This window comes from Otolemur garnettii, unplaced genomic scaffold, assembly GCF_000181295.1.
Source record: "Otolemur garnettii isolate 467f Iridium unplaced genomic scaffold, OtoGar3 scaffold00262, whole genome shotgun sequence".
Classification (NCBI taxonomy): Eukaryota; Metazoa; Chordata; class Mammalia; order Primates; family Galagidae; genus Otolemur; species Otolemur garnettii.
Genome location: NW_003852657.1, coordinates 320,024 through 326,853, shown reverse-complemented (window position 1 = coordinate 326,853; position 6,830 = coordinate 320,024).

Here is a 6,830-nt window from a genome sequence, read left to right as displayed (position 1 = left end):
CCTTATACTCTAGATTTGAGATTCTTTCTTCTCCATGGTCTAATCTCTTACTGATATTTTCTACTGCATCTTTAAGTTCCCTGGTTGACTCCTTCAATTCCTTAAGGTCTTCTATATCCTTTCTAAATTCTTCTTATCTTTCATCCATTTGGGATGCTGTTTTTAGATTTCCTTTTGATTATTTTCCACTTTCCTTTCAAATCTCTTCATTGTTTTTGCTGTTCATATTTTAAATTCCCTTCCTGTCATTCTGCTTATTTGTTTATAAGTGGAATCCTCTGTAGTAGCTACCTGATGATTACTGGCTGGGGGGTGGGGGGGTTGTTGCTCTGTTTTGGTTTTTCATGTTCCTGAAATTTTTGTTGTTTTCTCCTCATGTGTGTTTTCTTCTTGTTCACTTCCTTCCTCTATTTTTTCCTCTCACTTTCTCCTCCAGTTTAAATTAGTTTTTCTCTGTGCTTAGATGTTGAAGTGTCCTTTTGGTATAAGGCCAAAAGGAAGAGAGGGGTAAAGAGTAAGAAAATAGAAAGGAAAGAAAAAGATAAATAAAAAAGAGTGGGGTGAGAGGAAAAATTTGGGAAAATGGAGGGAAGAATGATAGAAAGAGAAAAATAGAGAGAGGAGAAATGGTAGTTGGCAGGGTGCTTTGACTCATCCTAATAATTCAAGGACTCTGGTCAGGGGCTGAACTATGTGGGTCCCTTGATGTTAGGAGCTCCTTACCAGTCCAGGCAAAAGCAAGATTTTGCCTCTGTCAGAGGAAAAAAATCACTAATGTGGTGCAATAGGGAACTACCAATGCCATATTTCCAAAGTCTAAAGCTAGGATGACACTCTATACCTGGGGATCAAGGCCGCTTGGAGCCAGACCAATGCAGTGACATCCTAGCCCTGGCCTCAGAATGAGACTCTGTCTCAAAAAATAGAATAGAAAGTTAAATACAATAAAGTAGATAAAAATAAAACTAATCAATAATAAAAATGGACAACAAAAATATTTAGAATAAAGTTATATAAGATGAAAATTAAAAAAGTGTATCTTAGTTGTGGTATGAGAAATTTATGTGGGAAATATGAGAAAAGCAGAAAAATATCTACTTAGATAGAAAAAAGTAGAGAAATAAACAAGAATAAAAGTTACTGAAAAAACATAGCAGAAATAATAGAGCATTTTATATTGAATAAATAAAAAACCCAACCAAACAAAATAAAATAAACAAAAAGAACAGCAACAAAACTAAGAAAAAATTGAGAAAAGAAGAAAGAATATATATATTGCAATATATTTCTGATACACCAGGTGGCGCTATGGTTTTAGGAGATGCAAAACTCACACAAGATGGGGGCCAGAAGCCAGTATGTAGTTGCTGAGGGGACCTTGTCATGTCTTCCTGATGTATTTGCCCTGAATCATGCTTGGTTGTTTCACTAGCATTCAGCCCCTGCATGACTGGGATTCTGAAGCTCTTGCCAGATTTCTTAGGAGGCAAACTTTCTAAACAGTGTCCTGGGCAAGAAAGTGGCTTTCTCAGGGGTGTGAAAGCTGTTCAGATAACCCTAAGGATGGCTGCTGGGGCTCAGCAGGTGCTCTAGAGTTGGCTGTTCACTAGGATCCTGTAGTCTGTTCTTCCCAGGTGATCCTCCCACAATGGTGACACCCTGTTAGTAGTCAAACTGATGAGTTCCACCCCACTGGTTGATTCAGTTCTAGCTATGGGATGCTGTTCGAGTTCACTTGCTCATTTAAGCTTTTCCAAGGCAGTTCCAGGGAGCAGTCCAGTCCAAAATCAAAAAGCTTTAGGACAGACTTTTCCTGTCTCTAGCCATCCACTGGAGGGCTGGCCAGCCTTTGTCCTCGCCCAGGCACTTGCCTTCTGTACTAGTTTTCCACATGTCCTGATCTCCTTGTTGGCTCCTGGAGTACCCTACTGCTTCATATTGCCCCCAGAGTGATATCTCTGGGTAGGACCTGCCAGCCAGGGGTGACTGGAGTCCTCCTTTTCCCCTTGTTTCACTGCCACTGACTGTGAAGGAGATGTCTCTAGTCTGACATTTTGCTCTTCTATCTTTTTCTTAATTTTTTGACATTCATAGGCCACATGGTTCATCTGAGAGTCTTTTTTAAATCACCATAAATCTTCAAAACTTTTCCAATAGAAGAGGGTGGAGCAAGATGGCAGGCTAGAGACAGCTTATTTGCAGCCAGGCATGGTCAGATTGGGGAGAGAAGACTCCAGGAACCTCTGAATTGTGGGCTATGCCCAGAAACATCCCAGGGACACAGGGAGGCAATGGGAGACTTCAGGACCTCAAGAGGAGGATGAAAGCAATGGAGAAGTTACAAGTGTTTGTGTTCAGGCAGAGGTTAGCCACTGCAGTGGCAGTGGCAACAGTAGCACTGGCAGTTTACAGACAGGGAAGGCCTACTCTGTAGGTTTTTTTTTTTTTTTAATTGGACTTGGTCACCTGGTTAAGTTACCTTGGGAGAGCTTGGGTGAGTGAGCAAGTGAATTTGAACAGTGCCCAGAGGCTGAGACTGTGCTAATGGGGCCAGAGCTTTCATTGTTTAGCCCATTGGTGCACCCACTGTGGGAAAGCTGCCTTGCAGGCTCAGCTCTCAGGGTCCTCGTGAAAGGCCAATTCTGACATGCCTGATAAGTGGGTAGCCATTTGTGGAGAGATCTGAGTGACACATGCTTATGTGGGAAGCTACTGCATAGCAAGGGACATGGTCTGGAAAGGTTAAGGTGTGTCCATTAAGTGGGCTAAGGAGAGGTTCACATTACCAACCCTGCAGGGATGAAGGGCAAAAAAGCAAGAAAGATAGTATCATGTCTCCTTGGCAAAACAGAGGCTTCTAGTCTCCATCTTACATAGTTGTATAAGCATTGTGACCTGTTCATATATTTCTGTATATTGCCTGGAGAACACGTATACACACACACACACACACATTTCTTTTTTAAAATTTTTTTCAACTTTTTCCCCCTAGAGTTTTATTTTTCTTTTTTTCTTTGTTTTTCTCTTGTAATTATAATTTTTAATTGTTTCTTTCTTTAATAATAAAAGCTTCATTTTTGCTAGTTTTTTTTTTTACCTCTGTTAATTTTCACCCTCATTTTGTCCCTTAATTCCTTTAATTGTTTGTTTTGGTTTTATTTATAGTATTTTTGTTTTTATTCTCTATTTGGTGGAGGTGGGGTCTTGGTTAGCTCAGGCTGACAAAAAGCTCCAGACCTCGAGGAACCTACCCAACTCAGCCCCAACAAGAGGATGGGATTTGTGGGTGTGGGTCAAAGCACCCTACTGTACAACACTATTAATCATGTCTCTCTCTTTCTGTTCCACTTTTCTTTTTGTCTATTTTCCTGTTTACTACCCCCTTCACTATCTCTTTTCTCTTATTATCTTTTATCCCTTCTAGCTCTTTAGTCTTTTCTTACTTTTAGTCCTTAAACAAAAGGAGACTTCACCACCTTAGGTCAGAGGCACAGTAGCTCAAAAAGCAGGAGAAAGAGAAAGGGAAAAATAGGGCAAGGAAACAAACCAAAAGAAAATATGTGTGAATATGAAACAGCAGGAAAATCCTGGCATTGTGAAAAACCAGAACAGAGCAACCCCTCCAAGGGATCATGAAGGAGCTATTGCAGAAGATTCCATCTATAAAGAAATGTTAGAAATGACAGAAAGGGAATTTGAAATATGGTAAAAACAGTGAAGAAAATTGCTGAGAAAGTGGAAAATAACGAAAAGGTTATCCAAAAACAGAATCAAATAAGAGATGAATGATATGAAGAATATAGAGACTGTAGTGAAGCTTAAGGAATCAAAGCAATTAATCAGGGATTTAAAGGTGTAGTAGAGAGAGTATCAATAACAGATCAGACCATGCAGAAGAATCTCAGAGGTAGAGGATAATGCTCTTGAGCTAACTCAGGCAGTTAATAAGACAGGAAAAATAATAAAAGAGAGAGAGAGAAAGCAGAATGTTCACTGAGAGAATTATGGAACTTTATGAAGTGTTCAAACATACAAGTTATAGGTGTCCCAAAAGGGGAAGAACACCCCAGAAGAATGAAAGCCCAACCAGAGGATATCATAAATGAAAATTTCCCAAATATCAACTGATTCTGACAATCTCCTTTCAAAAGGATATGAAACCCTAGGCTGTCTCCACTCAAATAGAGCTTCTCCAAGACACATTGTAATGAAACTGTCCAAAGTCAAGACGAAAGAGAAGATTCTGCAAACAGCTAGTAGTAAGTGCCAATTGACCTACCAGGAAAAATCCACCAGGGTGACTGTGGACTTCTCAAATGAATTTTTCATGGCATAAGAGAATGGTTATCTAACTTTAACCTACTTAAACAAAACAATTTTCACCCCAGAAGTCTATATCCTGCTAAGTTAATCTTTAAAATTGATGGAGAAATCAAATCATTTACTGATATGCAAACATTGAGGAAGTTTGCCACAACAAAACCAGCTCTACAGGAAATACTTAGACCTATTCACCACACTTACCATCACAAAGTACTACTAGCAAAATAAACACACAGAAACTAAAGGACAAAACCTAGCTTCCACAATGATGCAAAAGATAAAAGTAAGCAATGTGATTTCACAAAATAAGATGAATAGAATTCCACCACACTTGTCACTTATTTTAATAAATGTCAATGGCTTGAATTCCTCACTAAAGAAGCATAGGTTGGCTGATTGGATTAAAAAGCACATGCCATCCATTTGCTGTCTGCAAGGAAAACATCTAGTCTTTTATTATTATTATTAAATCATAGCTGTGTACATTAATGCAACTATGGGGTACAAGGTTAAGGTGACCAGATTTTAACATTGGTAAAGTGGGACACTACTGGGGGGTCAGGGCCTGGGGGGGGCGGGGCCTGACAACAATGCAAACTTTGATAAGCAGTTCTTGATAATCAATTCTCAACAATTATTTGTTATTATTAAAATTTAACATTATAAAATTAACAAAAATAATATAAAATGCATATCCTGGCAAAATAGCCACATGACAGCCAAAAACCGTATATTCCCTTTCTGTTCTCCCGTGTTCCCTAGCTTTTCATGCATTTTTCCCAAAAATCAAGGCTTTTTCAAAATGCCGCAGGATGCAGGACAAATTGTTAAAAATCAGGACTGTCCTGCCAAAAGCAGGATGTCTGGTCACCTTACTCTAGAAAGGGAGGGCCACTTGTTTGTTCCAGACAGTTTGGCTCCTTCTGAGCTAATTGTCCTTGCTTAGAAGCAAGGGAGGGAGCCCAAGAGGGAAGTAGGGAGTTTACATTAGCCTTTTCATTTCCAAATGAAGTTACATTAACCTCTTCATTCCCAAATGGAGTTAAATTAACCTCTTCATTCCCAAATGGAGTTACATTAACCTTTTCAGCAGCCGTATATTCCCTTCCCATTCTTCTGCTGTTCCCTAGCTTATAATGCATTCTTTCCAAAAATTGGGACTTTTTTAAAATGCCGTGGGATGTGGGACAAATTGTTAAAAATTGAGACTGTTCTGCCAAAAGCAGGACATCTGGTCACCTCATACAAGGTGCTGGTTTTATATACAAGTTGAAAAGCTTCCATTAAACTGGTTAACATAGCATTCATTGCATTTTCTTAGTTATTATGTTAAGACATTTATTTTCTACAGTTACTAGATTTAACTTGTACCCTTGTAAAATGCACTGTAGGTGTGGTCCCACCAATTACCCTCCCTCCACTCTTTCTCACCCCTCCCTGCCCCTCCCTCTTCTCTTTCCTCTTCTTCTTGGGCTACAGTTGGGCTATAGCTTACATATGAAAGTGTGGATGTTTATAAATTGGTTTTATAGTAGGACTGAGTACATTGGATACTTTTTCTTCCATTCTTGAGATACTTTGCTAAGAATAATATGTTCCAGCTCCATCCATATAAACATGAAAGCGGTAAAGTCTCCATCTTTTTTGAGGCTGCATAATATTCCATGGTGTATGTAGGCCACAATTTATTAATCCACTGATGGGTCGATGGGCACTTGAGCTTCTTCCAATACTTAGCAATTATGAATTGGGCTGAAATAAACATTCTGGTTCAAATATCTTTGTTGCAAAGTGATTTTTGGTCCTCTGGATTTATACTTGGTAGAAGAACTGAAGGCTCAAATGGCAGGTCTATTTTTAGATCCCTAAGTGATCTCTAAATATCTTTCCAAAAGGAATGTATTAGTTTCCATTCCTACTCACAGTGCAGAAGTGTTCCCTTTTCTCCACATCCATGCCAACATCTATGTTTTCTGGATTTCATGATGTGGGCTAATCTTACTGAAGTCAGATGATATCTCGAAGTGGTTTTGATTTGCATTTCTCTGATGATTAAGAATGATGAGCAGTTTTTCATTTGTCTGTAGGCCATGCACCTGTCTTCTTCAGAGAAGTTTTGCTTCAAGTCCCTTGCACACTCTAAGATGGGATTACTTGTTCTTTTCTTGCTAATATGTTTGAGTTCTCTGTGGATTCTGGTAATTAAACCTTTGTTAGAGATATAACCTGAAAATATCTTCTCCCATTCTGAGGGCTGTCAGATTGCTTTACTTACTGTGTGTGTTCTTGGCAGTGCAGAAGCTATTTAGTTTGATCTGATCCCAGTAATATATTTTCAGTGTTGCTTCAATTGCCTGAGGGGTCCTCCTCATAAAATATTCTCCCAGGCCAATTTGTTCAAGAGTTTTCCCTAACTTTCTTCTAGTATTTTTATGGTTTCATGTCTTAAGTTTAAATCTTTAATCCAGTGAGAGTCTATCTTAGTTAATGGTGAAAGGTGTGGGTCC